This window comes from Dermacentor andersoni, chromosome 4 (assembly GCF_023375885.2).
Source record: "Dermacentor andersoni chromosome 4, qqDerAnde1_hic_scaffold, whole genome shotgun sequence".
Taxonomy (NCBI): domain Eukaryota; kingdom Metazoa; phylum Arthropoda; class Arachnida; order Ixodida; family Ixodidae; genus Dermacentor; species Dermacentor andersoni.
The window spans coordinates 175720346-175736307 of record NC_092817.1 but is presented as its reverse complement, the minus strand read 5'-3'; the positions used below and the strand labels follow the sequence as shown (position 1 = coordinate 175736307).

Here is a 15962-nt window from a genome sequence, read left to right as displayed (position 1 = left end):
ATAGCATTGGAGAGATCGTATCTGCCTGCCTGACGCCGTTCCTTATTGCGATTTTGTTGCTTTCATCATGGAGGACTACGGTGGCTGTTGAGCCGCTATAGATATGTTTCTGTATTTTTAGATACGGCTCGTCTACACCCTGATTCCGTAATGCCTCCATGACTGCTCAGCTTTCGAAAGAATCAAAGGCTTTCTCGTAATCAATGAAATCTATATATAAGGGTTGGTTATATTCCGCACAATTCTCTATCACCTGATTGATAGTGTTAATATGGTCTATTGATGAGTAGCCTTTACGGAATCTCGCCTGGTCCTTTGCTTGACAGAAGTCTAAGGTGTTCCTGATTCTATTTGCGAATACCTTAGTAAATAGCTTGTAGGCTACTGACAGTAAGCTGATCGGTCTATAATTTTTCAATTCTTTGGCGTCCCCTTTCTTATGGATTAGGATTATGTTAGCGTTCTTCCAAGATTCCGGTACGCTCGAGGTCATGAGGCATTGTGTAAACAGGGTGGACAGTTTCTCTAGAACAATCTGCCCACCATCCTTCAACAAGTCTGATGTTACCTGGTCCTCCTCAGCAGCCTTTCCCTTTTGCATAGCTCCCAAGGCTTTCTTTACTTCTTCCGGCGTTACCTGTGGGATTTCGAATTCCTCTAGGGTATTCTCTCTTTGATTATCATCGTGGGCGCCACTGGTACTGCATAAATCTCTATAAAACTCATCAGCCACTTGAACTATCTCATCCATATTAGTAATGATATTGCCGGCTTTGTCTCTCAACGCATACATCTGATCCTTGCTAATTCCTATTTTCTTCTTCACTGCTTTTAGGCTTCCTCCGTTCCTGAGAGCATGTTCAATCATATCCATATTATACTTCCTTATGTTGGTTGTCTTACGCTTGTTGATTAACTTCGAAAGTTCTGCCAGTTCTATTCTAGCTGTAGGGTTATAGGCTTTCATACATTGGCGTTTCTTGATCAGATCTTTCGCCTCCTGCGATAGCTTACTGGTATCCTGTCTAACGGAGTTACCACCGACTTCGATTACACACTCCTTAATGATGCCCACAAGATTGTCGTTCATTGCTTCAAAACTAAGGTCCTCTTCCTGAGTTAAATCCGAATACCTGTTCTGTAGCTTGATCTGGAATTCCTCTATTTTCCCTCTTACCGCTAACTCATTGATCGACTTCTTTGTACCAGTTTCTTCCGTTCCCTCCTCACGTCTAGGCTAATTCGAGTTCTTACCATCCTATGGTCACTGCAGCGCACGTTGCCGAGCACGTGCACTTCTTGTATGATGCCAGGGTTGGCGCAGAGTATGAAGTCTATTTCATTTCTAGTCTCGCCGTTCAGGCTCCTCCACGCCCAATATCGGCTATCCCGCTTGCGGAAGAAGGTATTCATTATGCGCATATTATTCTGTTCCGAAAACTCTACTAATAACTCTCCCGTCTATTCCTAGTGCCTATGCAATACTCCCCCACTGCCCTGTCTCGAGCCTGCTTCTTGCCTACCCTGGCACTGAAGTCGCCCATCAGTATAGTGTATTTTGTTTTCACTCTACCCATCGCAAATTCCACGTCTTCATAGAAGCTTTCGATTTCCTGGTCATCGTGACTGGATGTAGGGGCGTAGACCTGTACAACCTTCACTTTTATGCGAAGCATATAATGCCGCGTTCAGACTACGTGCGCTACGTACAGATCGTTCGCACGGATCGTAAGCGTAAACGCAAAAAGCGCAACTAGTTTGTTCACATTACTGTTGCATTGAGCGTAAAGTACGCAACAATCGCAACCAAATGTTGGAGTACCCGCTACTTTTACGACAAGCACAGATACGACTGTTACGACGCCGCCAATGCACGAAGCAGTTTCGGTTTGCATCTTCCGGTCACGGAGCTTCCGGCCTCCCCAGATTCCGCGTGTTCATTCGGTGCCCCCCATCCCAGCAGTCCGACGTAGCACCGTTCTTTGCGTCTCTATGCGGTTTGACGCTCTTATTGTGCTGTGTGTGCTAGTGGCTGGTGAAGATGCTAGCTTCGGAAGCCTCTGCGTGACCGCCATCCCAGCCATCCGGCGTTGCAACGCTGTTCCTTGCTGCTGCTGCTGCCGACGCCATCCGCGTTTTCCCGGGTTCGCGCCGAACGCGCGCGGTGTCCCTGAGTGCAGTGCGGTTTTCCGGTCTCATTGTGTTGTGTACACTGCCCGTGGCTAGTGATGATGCTAAGTGCGGAAGCTTCTTCGCTGTGCAGCGATGAATTACTAATTGAAGAAGTGCGACAGAGGCCGATACTGTATGACCAGCGCCTGAAAAGTTACCGGGACAAGCAACTGCAAAACGACGCCTGGTTGGAGATAGCGAGCGCATTGAAACAAAGCGGTAAGTGTTTTTAATTTTTGCATGTGCGCGAAACTTGTAGCAATCAACCGCTTCTCAGTGTCAAGAGAAGTGCAACTTGAGCGCTAGGCGAGCATTGACAATGTTGACGACGGTGCGCTGTCGGTTTCGTTCCAGTGCATTGTTGCAGCCGACGCGTTTACGCCGCCGTAGTATCAAGTGCCGCGCCTACAACGATGGTTTTATGGCAAGGAGGCATGTAGACATGCTCTCGGCGTTGTTTTGTCGCGTCACGCTCGGTGAAGCGGCGTATTCTGCGGCAACAATTGCAGGCCCTGAAATTGTTGCACAAGTGTGGGATTGATTGCGTTCGGATCTGCGTCAGACCCAGCACGGAAATGCGAGTTGTAGCTTGTGTCAGCCATCGGTCGGGAGTCGAACCAACACTCGCAGAAGTGTCTGTGGGTCATATTATCAGTGTCTGTGCGGACCGACTACGCTATCGCATTGTGGCGCGTAATCAGCGATTAAGTGACCCACTCTTTTTGTCGCTACGCGTTCTGCAGGACTGTAAAATAAAAGTTACTCAATCAATCAATCAATCAATCGCGCCAGGCGCAAACTGGCACGCCGTGAAAAATTTTTCTAGCTCACTTCCACGGCTGTGTGCACAAATGTTCATAAACGGCATATTCGGCTACAAAAATGAGACCAGCGTAATATGACAGGAGTGAGGTTTCTTTAGACCAACGTATATTTCATAGTGTCTAATGTGCCCTTTATAATATGTGAACGCCTTCTTTTCCTATGTGCAATGCAGTGGCAGAGTTGCAGCATCGCTGGAATTGTCTTCGACAGAAGTTCCTTCGACTGCGAAAGACATACGCCAAGTCTGGCAGTGGCGCAGCGGACGTTGCTAAATCATGGCTATTGATGCCCCATCTCATGTTCCTGGCAGACGCTATACAACATCGAAGGTAAAGGCCAACTGTTAGCTTCTTTGCTACTTAATAGGCGTCCATTTTGTTGATAAGCATGGGATATATTGAGTACCAGCTGCGGTGGCCATATTTTGATGAAATAAATGCAAACACACCCGTTTACCTGCACTTTTGCGTACACTAACTGGCCCCCAGGAGGACAAAAATAATTACTAGTCCACAGAACGACATCCTCTGAAGTCTAAATGTGGAATTGGGGCTTCGTAGGTGATCTGTTCATGGCACGTTCGGTATACGTGTGTAGTAGTTGACTTCGATGCTTTCCTAAGTAGGAGCAGTGAGTGCGGCACAACTGCCAGCACGTCGGGTGCAAAATGAACTACCAAAACACGGTAGTGTCATTGGTTGGGACTTTGTTAATTATTCAGGTAGTATTCATGCCCGTGTATCCCGTTCCTGCGCATTTCTAATATTTTACTCTCTTGTAGTTCCCATGCATAGTTACATTCAAGCGTTAAAAACCACTGCCACAGTTACATGTACTGCTGATGAAAATTTACATTATTCCAGAGTCCTCGGGTAGTGTTTCTGCTCCATTCTGCTGTGACAAAGGGCCACCAAGATCAGAATAATATTTAGAAGCTACACCCAGTATGTAAAATGAGGCATCATTTACCTGTCAATGTTAACAGGAAGCTGTATAAGGAGCCCTGTGCGCCACAACTTTGTATGTGCTGTTCTCATTGTTATGTACAATTATTTCAGTTTATGCATGAATATAAGCGTCTCATATAATGTTTTCTTTTTCCTCTGCCACCCACAGTCTGGCGAGACAAGATGCCTCAGCTGCTCTGTCTCTAGGTCACTCAGTCGAGTCAGCCAGTGACTCAGCATCGTCGGTGGGGGGTTCGTGCCGCACATTCTACATTGACAGCACACAAGATGCATCAATTCCTGATGAGGTGCTTCAAGTTTTGTCCACTCTAGACGCTTCGTCGAACACAAGCAGCGAGGTGGACTCACGGCCTGTCACCATCGCACCAGGGACATCATCAGTGTGTTCAGACAAAAGTTATGCACCACCTGAAAACACAAACAAGCCTGCGAAAAGAAAACAAAAAGACCTAGATGATTTGATGATCACGACACTTGCCGCCAATCGCCAGCGACTGAATGAACTTACGACAGCTGCAACATCAGTAGATGAGGATGAACATTTTCTGTTGAGCTTGAAAGGTCTTTTAGGTAAAGTAGATGGCCGCAAGAAGGAGCACATCAAGCTGCAGATTTATAGCCTATTAGTTGAGGCAGCATACCCTCCACATGCTGCAGAGCCGTGAGCAAGCGGTCTAGGTCCGTACCTCTCATGTATTACAGCTGATATTTGTGGCCATTTTTCTCATGACCTGCTAGGTGTAAGCAGACTTACTGACATCCATATCAGTTCTTTGCTCTGTGCGTTGAAAAAGATTTAGTGGAAGCTTGTAATGTTTTTCCTGGGCCACTGCAATTTTCAAGGTGAAATGTGCAATAAACATCCTGTGGAACAAATTTCTCTGCATTATTTTTCATAATTCTTGTTAAATGGACACTCCTGCGTGTGTGTTACCTGCTGGGAAAAAAGATTGTTTCTAGCATTGCTGGTGCTTTTGGAAAAGGGTGTAATGTTGCAAAATGTGGTGTTGTTAGATTATTGACATTTACGTGAACAAAAAGAACTTCAATACACAGTTACGCTCAACAAGTACACGCTGATATGATTCAAATAGCCAGCAAGTAGGTATTTATCTCTACAATCATTTGCCTGCTTTATTAGCTCTGTTTTATTCCTATTATATCTAAAATATCGAGCAAGGTCGTCATGAAAACTCCATGCAGTGCACAGGCGCTTTGCGAATGAAATAAAGCATTATCGACACAAGGCTTGTGTTTGCTAAACATTTATTGCTGGTCATATCTCAGTACTTATGGAATCTAGTAATTACAAAAGTAAGTCGCAGTTAAGGCACCTGTAACTTAAATAGGAGGTCAGATAAAGATATTGGTTAAATATGGTTTCATTTAAACCCACTGCCAGCTCACAGAACCCGGGCCATGAAAATAGGCAGCAAAGCAGTCTCTGACTTCAGATGCTCTCTTGGAGTAAGCATTAGAGCCTTGCTGATTTATTTGTGGCAGGGACTCTGTATTGTTCCTCCATTCACCTGGGATAACTACACCTGCACTGTTGGTAGTGTCTGCAAACTGCGGTGGACAATAGCCACCTGGCAGCCTCCCCTCCTGCATCAGGTAATTGTGGGGACAACAACAAGCAGCTGAGACTGCAGCTGCATTCTCTGGCAGCAGACTCATGCGGTTTCGCAGCACCCTCCACCTGGCACACAAAATTCCGAATGCATTTTCAATGCATCGCCGTGCTCGAGAAAGCCTATAGTTGTAGACCCTTTTCGGTGTGTTTGGTGGTTGGACACCAGGATATGGCTTCATTAAGTTCGCTTTTAAAGGAAATGCGTCGTCTCCTACCATTACAAATGGAAGAACAGGCCCATCACTGGGCAAGGCTGCAGGGAATGGCAACGTTTCCTGTGCATTGTCGACAATGACTCCAAGCCCGCACGCTGAGAAAACACCACCGTCGCTTTCTCTGCCAAAAGCCCCTATATTAGCAGTTGTAAACCTGTAGCCTGCATCACAGGATGCCATGAGGTTGATGCTGAAGCTACGTTTATAGTTAAAGTACACAGAATCAGAGTTTGGCGGTGCGTCCAAGTGAATGTGCTTCCCGTCGATAGCGCCAACACAATTTGGCAAGTTCCATTTCCACATAAACTCATCAGCAATAGCCTTCAGTTGCCTATGATCTGGCCGTCTCAGGACCCTTGGTTGCAGAACCTTCCATATGGCAATGCACACTTGAGGAACCAGTTGAGAGATCGTTGATTTTCCAACCCTGAAGCTATATGCCAGAGACTGGTAGCTGTTTCCGCTTGCCAAGAACCTGGAATATAATTGACAACGTAAGTCTATACTGCCTTTTGTTTAACGCCTTCTTGTGACTTTATGAAAGAAAATACAAAACAGCAGTTCACAGCTGCTCTGCATAATGTGCTTTTGTCAAGTGGCGACAGTTCGTATTCATGGACTACGCTGTGAACAGGAGGGATGATAAACAGCCACCTTAACTTCTGAAACAAAAAACTTGTGTGACTGCCAACCTTATCAAAACCGTTTATTTGCGGACTTGTTTTCTTTGTGAAATCAGAATGCTGCACTTAACGTCTTTAGGATAACGCAGAAAAGCAGCGCGCACATTGTAACGGCGTACTGCGCGCTAGTATACCATAAATACACTTTCGACACGAGCTTGGGGGCGCGCGACTGTCGTCAAGATATGCGTATCGCAGTCACTACAACACGAAATCTGTAGCTATACAGCAGGTTTCCGTCGGCAAAATGCGGATTTCACCAAAACACTCCACATAGCTCCGCAGTTAAAGAAGCCCAACTGCTCCCGCGTCTACCATTCCAAGTATAGAACACGATAGAAATTGCCATATAATATGCTTACCTCAGTGTTATAGCCAAGTGCTCTGCTGATGACAGGGATTCTCGCAGCTGCGTCTCTTGAACTTGTATGTGCAGTCGGAGGAGGCTTTCCAGGAAGTCAAACTGCTGCGGTGACATCCGCACGAAGTTGTAGAACAACGCCGCATCGCCAGTCCTCAGCTTCGCAAAAAGATTGTGGAAATCTCCGTCAACGGCTCTGTCGAGGAAGATTTGACGAACCCACATTCTTCTACGACGCCTCCGTCTGCGTCGGTTAAGCGCGTAGACGATGACAAGCTCACTTTGGGCTTGAAGAGCCTCGACCTGCGCTAACAGCCGCTTGCTGATCGGCGCCATGTCGAAAAATGCGAAACGTGGCTGTCCCAGAACGGTGATTGGCCAGTCGTAAAAAACGTATCTTATCGAAAGGCTCAATGTGAACATAGGCGGTTGTTAGCTGCGTAAACACTCGTTCCAGCAGTTGCGCAAATGGCAATAAATACGCCACTGGCAGCGGATGCGACTGTAGTCTGAACGCGGCATTACGGTGACAAGGGCCAACACCCGTGTCACATAAACGTGCGCCCACATTGCAACACCTTAAGTGAACGTGTCTTTCCGACTAGTGAATTTGATTTGCACTTTAACTGCTCTTCACCAGCTGCCAGAATGTCGATTTCGCCTATGCTTCTGTGCTCTGGGACCTGCTCCTGTAAATTTATAGCCGTATTTTTTCCGCTTGTGAAATAAACCATGATAGATAAACACTGATGACATCAAGGTCGAAACCCCCTCCCGTAGCAGTATCCTGTTTACCTGAAGGTGAACCCAAGGATACAAGACATACGAGGTAAAACCGCTTCATGCATTGAGAACTTGCCGTTTTAGCCTCTTGGGAAGCAGAAAAGCTGTTTCCGTTGTCGTCACCGTCACTCGAGGCGGAAGTTCTGACAAATGACATTGAAATTGCATCGTCAGCTATAGCAACAACGTCATCCGAGACACTGCTGAAAGAAGATGCAACAGTGTTTTGGTCATCGGCGTGTTCCTCGGTTGGTCTTGAGAGGACGTGTCCGCACAGTCCGTACTTCCAACGGAGGAGTCTAGCGCCGGCGACAAACCGGTGGCAAGCGGCTCGACCGCATCAGAACGATGCGAGCTGTTCTTCAACTGGTACTTTGTGCGGATACGTCGGCATCATAGTCACGCAGGTGCTCATTATAGCGTTTTGGAGGAGGCATGGTGAACACTTTGCATACCATGTAATCAGCGACAATCCAGGGGCACTGACAGCACCGCCTAAAACACGTGCAGAACAAATGCGGTAGTGCAGCGAGTGACGAAGAAAAGCGTTCTCCCACCGCATGAGCTGCCTCCTAAAGAACTGGTCGGAGGCGCTGAGAACGATAACGCTGCTCGATAGCATATGTGTTCGGCGCGGGCGCTGAGGCTGATCGCTCATATGTATTATTAAATCGGTGCGTCATTTCAACGTCTAATTAAGTTTCACATTAGTTTGCCGCATGTATATGACTTAGACTTGGGTAAAACAGCGAGGTGTGTATTTTCTCTGTCATTGTCAAGAGCATAGTCTACTAGCGATGTTACGTACTCCCGTTCGGTTTCTTGTAAGGTGGCAATTTCCTTGCACGAAACCTAAACAACTACTCATGTTCCTCGTAACCTTCACTGCGCTTTTTACTCCCTTCAGCTTGTTAAGCACAGTGCGTCAGTGTAATTTCGTTACGCAAATATTGATAAATATAGAGCACACGTTCTGATCAGCGCATTTTTACTATGTGTACTGTAATCGTGCTGCAGGCAGTTGAACTTCATTGAACTTTGCAGTTGAAGTATAACTTTCCATTTCAGTTCATGTAAAACTATCGCATAAAGAAAGCCTGACTTAGCAACTCTCGGACATTGGCAGATTCCTTGCAATTACCGGTATTAATGGAATGTGTGGCATGTGAGAGAACGCAAAATTCTAGCAACTGGAGCAAGCAGAATGTTATTTAGTACCCGAAACTTATCTTTATAAAAAATTCCGAAATGTGTTAGTTTCGGAAAAATTGAAGCTTGAAGATTATGCATATCTCTAATACGTGAGTCACACGGCGCACTTTTGATAGCGCTGAAGCACGATCCGGATAAACTTTCTCGGTCGTGATTGGCTCCTTTGCGCAAGCTGCGCGAGGAAGGTAATCGCAGGTAATCGACACCCGCATAACGGACGAGTATAATAGTTGTTGCAGTTAATTCTGTGTACGGAACATGTAAGAGCATCTAACGTGCATAAAATTGATATATAAATTTACAGCTGCCAGAAAAGTGTCACGTTGTTATGGAGGGCGTCGCAGGATTTCTACGCAAAATTAATTTAGTGCTGTACTTCATAGTTATGCAAAATACATAAAATGTCTTCTTCAAGATGTCTGATTAGGTGCAGTTTACATAATCTTAATGTCGTTTTTCATTGCTAAGTTACAAAGCATTACACCTGATGTTCTTTTAGTTATGCAATGCTCAAGAATTTCACTTTGATACCGTAAATATAAATTCGCTTCCTACGCTCATTAGGTCGCCTTTAACTTTTTCTTTGAAAGGACACGAACCTTTCCAAAATATGCGCGGTAGGACGAGAGAAAAACGATATCTCCGTTCTTATGTGTTTAGGTACAAGAGCTCCAGAGCTAACTTATAAAGCTCTCTAAGCGACTTCATTGGGATAACTTTTACCAGAGAAGTATGCATTATCCAATTACACGAGGCAGTAATTACATGATTAATAATGGAAACAAGAAAATTAACTTTAGCTTTTAGGCAAAATAATCAGTTGTCTGTTCTCATTCATGGCTTGATCGAGGCGCGTGAACCAAGGAATTCAAGAACGGTTTCGGAAATGCAGAATGTTGAGGCGACTTATCACTGCTGCGTAATAATTAAGTTCTCAACAAAATCAGCAATGCGACCTAAATTCCTCGGTAAATGTAGGAACAACTTAATCACACACGGAATTTATTAGTAGCATCACTCTTTAACGGGTATGTACTCTTGAGATGACCGGCTTGCTAGAACGAAACAACGAATCGCGCTTGTGCTCATGCAGTTCCGGAGTCAATAGAGTGATCTTTATTTGATCTAATGCATACCATGAGTCGTTTTAACTGTATGACTCGACCGGTACGTAATAAAATCATCGACATGAAAACCGCCTAATTATCCCGTATTTTCTGTGTATCAGGATAAAATTTCGCACGCATTGCCAGTCTTATATGGCATCACGGTAATGCTGTCATCAGTCATGTGCCTATCGTAATCTCTCTTCTATGGGCAAGCAGATATGGTTCTAGGATGCTCTAATGCTAGCAGATATCCAATGTTACTGATAGCCTTGCTTGAACTACAGTTACACCGTCTTTTACATAATATATTTGTTATCAAAATCAATGACAGCTAGTTTCATGCTTGCTATCACGTTGATCCAACCAATTGTGAATATATGTCAAGTAATAGCGAATACTTTTCCGATTAATGATATTGCATTCTCTAATTTAATTGTAAATAATTAAACTGGAAGTTGTTACTCTAGCCCCAATAATCACGCGTGTGTGAGACCACACAGAGATGGGCCAAAGTCTTGATCAGCCTCGCCTTGAGAACCACGTGTGTGCAAACATATGTTAGCTACCTTCGCATGTCGAAGCCATCATATGCGTGAAAACACCGAGAAAATTTTGTGACACTTATGTTTCGTTGTTAGACAGGGATGGAAATAGCGTAATATATTCCAGATGCGCCAATTTCACGGTTGAGGGTGCGGGTATTTCTATACATGTATATATGCTGCGCGGTTCGTGTGAAAATATTATTGCAGAAATATCTGTAGACTTCAATTTAAAAGCGAAAATGGCTTAAATGTTTTGTTTATGAGTGCAGGCGAGCCTGGCGCCCCCATGCTAGCAATTTATTTGCCGTCAATGTAGGGTCTTTTTAGCGTCTCAAACTGGCACACTTGCCGAGCATCGTGCCAGGAGCGCGCTTGTGCACATTTTAGCGTTAGGCACCTGACTAGTTTACCTACCGCATCGGAGGATAATGCGCGACTACTACAGCGAAGCTGTGGTGGCACGAGGGACCCCCTGAGAACACATCAGGGCTCCCTTTCGAGATAACAACCAATATAAACAACAGAGCGCTAGGCCGTATTATACCTCTACGCATTACAAGAAAGCCGGTGACTTTCCGGTGGTACCGGGAATCGAATGCGCTACCTTCCGCATTTGACGCAGACGCTCTACTATTTAACCTGCTACGCTACTCTCCCTTCCACCGCTACCTGTTTTCTGAAGCCACCCTCCTACAATGTCTCGTGCATTGACCAATACCAACGGCAAGGTTCATGGTGAACGGCACAGTCAGCCTCCAGAGGAGGACATTATATCGTTGGGAGCTCGGTTTAGTGGAGGCAAGGAACACACATTTTGCCAGCTTGAGAACGGATTTCCCGAGTGGCACGGAGCAGCGCCACTTCGGTTCCAAGAAATAGCGGGGGGCAATGGCCCCCACGGCGAGGCCGGCGAAGTAAACTGGATTTCCGGAGCAAGGGGCAATGACTTCCACGGCGAAGTGACGGTAGATTGCTACAAGGACTACCCCCTCCCTCCTTAATTGCCGGAGACTTAGGTGTGAATGGATGAAGGAATGAAGAGTTAGTGTTCAAGATAAGCTGGGTTCAAGCGCTCGGACGACATAGTCGCTTTTTTTTTACACGAACGTCAATCTTCAAGGTTTTCCGTGAGCACGAAACTACGCGAATGGGGCCTTCCTAGGAAGGAGTCAGTGGTGGATTGATGGAGTCGCACAGAAAAAAAAAGACGTGCGTTGTTGTGTCCATTGTCGGGAACTACGCACAGGGTACCCGCCGGCGATGCCTGGGGGTGTAGGTCGAAGCTGATCGAGCCAGGAATGCAGCCTGCGCGGCCGCTGGCGGAGTGCTTTGCTGCGCTGAAGAAAACTGGCCTGGAACGCGGATTGCTGACCCATCAAGCATTTTGGCTGCACTGACTGCCAGGTGATTCTTCATTGTTGTTCGTAGCGCCAGTAGTACTAGAAGCAGCCTTACCACCCATTGCTGTCTGTCGAACGTGGCGTTCAATGATGCCTCCATTTGTCGGCGAAGACGCTTGACCACGTCGTTGCATTGGGAGTGGCAAGCCGTGATTTCATGAAGGTGTATGCCGAACTTTCTCACTAGGGCAGAAAAATGCGAGGTTTGGAATGGTCGGCCATGGTCAGTAATGCACAAAGGGCAACCGCACCGCGACACCCTGGCAGCAACAAGTGCTTCCACCACTATTTCGGCCATGATGTCTTGTAGAGGCGTAGCCTCAGGCCACCTTGCTTACCATTCGCCACACGTGAGGAGGTACCTGAAAGCTTGGCAGGGCGGAAGAAGCCCCCAAGTCTAAATGCACAAGATCGAAATGGCTTTCTTGTGGTTGAAACGGCAGCACCCCCGAACGGCGTATGCTGGGTCAATTTCACAACTTGACAACGCAGGCTTCGAAGGTACTAGCCCAACTTCGAACACCTTTATTGATCCCTGCCCAGACGAAGTAGCCTGTGATAGCCTCTGTTTCACTCTTATGCGGGAAAGGCTTAGCCCATGCAGCGAATCGAGTATAGGCAACCGAAACTGATGGGACACGAACGGGCGAGGAGCTGCCTGCGATTGTCGCACGTAACACATATTGCTGTGCAGGGAAGCGGTACCTCGGCCAGCTGGAGCGAGGCACCTTTCTCCCGCAATTGGCGTAGATCAGGGTCGTTTTGCTGGGCTGAGGCTAGAGTTCGGAAATCCCCAAGGCTAGCAGGCACAGCGCCGATGAGTGACAGTGCGTCAGCAACCTCATTTCCGGTCCAAGAGATATGGCAGTTGTCCATAGAAAAGTCGCAAAGTTGCTGAAGCTCATGCTCTGTGTACGATGAACTGTTGTTCTTAAAACAAAGGTTAACTGCTTGTGGCCGACCAGAATGTAAATGCTATAGCCTTAAAAAAAACGGAAATGCTTGACAGTGCGATTCCTGGCCAACATCTCCATCCCGAAGGTGCTGTATCGGGTTTCGCATGTTTGAGCCACTTTGAGTAGACGCCCAGCGGCCTCCAGTTTTTGCCATCGTGCTGCAGCTGTACTACACCGACTGTCGAGGTCGACGCGTCTGCGATAAGGCGGGTTGGCGTGTCGGCCAATGGATGAACCAGCAACACTGCAGTCGTAAATCACGTTTTGACTTCCTGGAAGGAGTGTTTGTGCTCTGAGGCCTAGTGGAAGGCAGGATTTTTTTTCTTGAAGTCGCGACGCAGCACGTTGGTAAGCTACTGACGAACTTGCACACAGGATCGTATGACGCACGTGTGAAAATTTATGAGCCCCAGAAACTCGCGCAACTTTCGGAAGGACGTTAAAGAGGGGAAGTCCTCGATTACCCGAACGCATTATTACAGCGGCTTGATGCGTTGGGGTTAAATGGGATGGCCGAGAAAATCCAGAGCTTCAACTCCCAAAAAGGCGTTACTGAGGTTTTAGGGTGTGTTCATCCAGTCGCTCAAATAGAAGGCGAAAGTGCTGTTTGTGCTCTTCGTCTCTGAGACATGCAACAAGATTGCCGTCAAGGTTGACGAAAATGAATGGGAGTCTGCGCGTGACCTCGTCCATGAACCTTTGAAAAGCTTGCGCCGCATTCCTCAAACGATAAAGCATACGGAGAAATTGAAATAGGCCAAATGGAGTAGCGATTGCTGTCTTTGGAGTGTCTCTGGATATCACAGGAATTTGGTCGAACGCGCTCATCATCGAATCGATCTTGCTGCATATTTTGGTTCATGCGACACGGGCGCTGAATTCATGTATGTGGGGTAGAGGATATTGGTCCGGAGTAGTGACGGCATTGAAAGCTCGGTAATCAACACAAGGCCAATGGTAGCCACTGTCCTGCTTTTTAGCTAGATGGAGAGGTGATGACCAATTGCTGGAGGAAGGATGGGAGAATAACGCCGAGCGTTAGCATGTGTTCGAATTCACGGAGGGCGACTTCCAACCGCCGTTCAGCGAGCTTCTACAGCCGGGCGGCGACAGGTGGGTGTCTGGTGATTATATGATGCGTTACCTTGTGTTTCGCGGACAGCGCAGCATTTCAAGGGCTTCGCGAGTTGCAGGTACTCAGCAAGTATCTCGTTGTACGTTGAGACCGGCCTAAACTTACGGATTCCAGATGAGGTGAAGTTGGACTGCAGGCGAAGTACGTCGAGGGATGCGACGCAATCCTTTAGGTGCCGATCGCGAACTCTAGGTTAAAATGGCTAAGGAAGTCCGCTCCCACAACGGGAAAAGTTGGCGTCGGCGATCACAAACACCCATCTGTGCAAGCGCCGGAGTCCAATACCTAGCGGTATTGAGTGGAGCCCATATTACGCTATGGGATTGTAACTGCCCGGTTGGCTCGAGTGTAATTCGGCTCCAGTATCGGCGAGGAGGTGGTTGCCGACGATTCGGTGACTACGAAGAATATGACGCTTGCTCGAGGGCTGATATTGCATGCCGCTATTAGCGATTGGCCGGTGCGTTTCCCGTCTACGAAGAGGCCTGAGTGCAGCGACTTGCTTGTGCGCGAAAGCGTTGGTGGTACCAGCACAACTGCCGCTGAGAGTATTTAGGTGCACTGCGAAACTGTGAAGCCGAATGATTGCGCCGATGTTGGTCGTCAACGTTGCCGCCAGTCGTCAGCTTATCCAGTGCACTGCTAAGGCGGTCGACTGTTTCCTCCAGGCGTGAAAGTTGGCCTCCAGGCTTTGAGATTCTCGCAGTGGTCATAGGTAGCTGTGCCAAAGACGAGCATTCACATATGCGGTCTGCGAGGGCAGCTATCCGATCGAGATTCATCTCGTCGGAACTCGCTAGTACCGTGCGTGTGGACTGTGGAAGGCGTTGTATGAACAGCTCGCGAAAAGTTGGAAGCTGGCTCTCGTTTGCGGAGTTCTCAAGCAGTAACTGACGCAACCGCTGCAGCAGTTGTGATGGTCGTTGGTCGCCGATTTGCGTGGAGAGGAGCTGTTGGAGTCTACTCTGTTGCGATGGCGCGAGGTGCTGCAGGACCGTGCGTTTGAGGTCATCGTAGGCGGTGGCTGAAGGTGTGCTTGCTAGCAAGTAGTCTGTGGCATCGGTGATGTCGGACGGTAGCGCGGCGACGACGTACAAGTATATTGCTGTCTTTGAAGTAATGCGCCGGAGTTGGAAATGAGCTTCTACTTGCATATACCAAACTCGAGGATTCTTGGGCAAAAATCAAGGAAGCTGAAGCTCTGCTTAGAAGACAGGAAACGTAATTGCGGCTTCGTCTCGGTCAGCAGGAGTAAGATCAGCGCTGTCCATGGCTAGTGTTCAAAAAAAAAAAGAAAGAACGCAGCTGTTCTGGGTCAATCTTTGTTTTGAGCTCGCTTTAGCGGAGGCAAAGAATACACGTTTTACAGCTTGAGAATGCAAAGTCCACTGCCTTTATTTAAAAGTAAAAGCAGGTTTGCCGAGTGGCTATGTTGGCGCGCCAATCGGGCAGCCGCCTCGCTTCCAAGAAAGGCCAGGGGGCAATGACCGCCACGGCGAAGTAGGGCGAGGTAAACAACATTTCCGGAGAAAGGGGCAATGACCCCCAAGGCAAGTTGACGGACGGCGGCTTTAATGTTACGGGTGCAGGTCGAACGGCTAAGCCACGTTCAGTATTACTATCATCGTAGTTATTCCACTGCAAGTGAATAAATGCGGATGCAAGGAGACGAATTGATGCAAGGAGAAAGAAAAAGTGACAGAAGCTGAAAAATGGCGACTACTGCTGTTAATAAAGCGTAGTGTTTAAGCCGGCGTGCTGTCTCTGTTACAATATATGGACCTCCGACTCTGGAGTTTTGCAAGACGCGTAGTGCCACCTGCCGGTGCGAAGAGGCAGTAATTGAGTAGTGCGTAGCCCGACTCCCTTGCTAAGTTGCCTATGCAGCTAGCGACTGCGAAACAACGATTTAACTAGATTTTGGTCCATATTGCGAGTGTTTTGCATATTTAACACCAAGACAGA

General features: G+C 47.2%; 1 long non-coding RNA gene across 1 annotated transcript; it reads left to right on the top strand.

Annotated features, from left to right (window-relative positions):
• The first annotated feature begins 2090 nt into the window (after positions 1-2090).
• Positions 2091-5164, top strand: LOC140217178 (uncharacterized). Its single transcript, XR_011893696.1, has 3 exons — positions 2091-2391; positions 3170-3326; positions 4114-5164. It is a non-coding gene; the product is annotated as an uncharacterized lncRNA (long non-coding RNA).
• The last annotated feature ends 10798 nt before the right edge of the window (positions 5165-15962 follow it).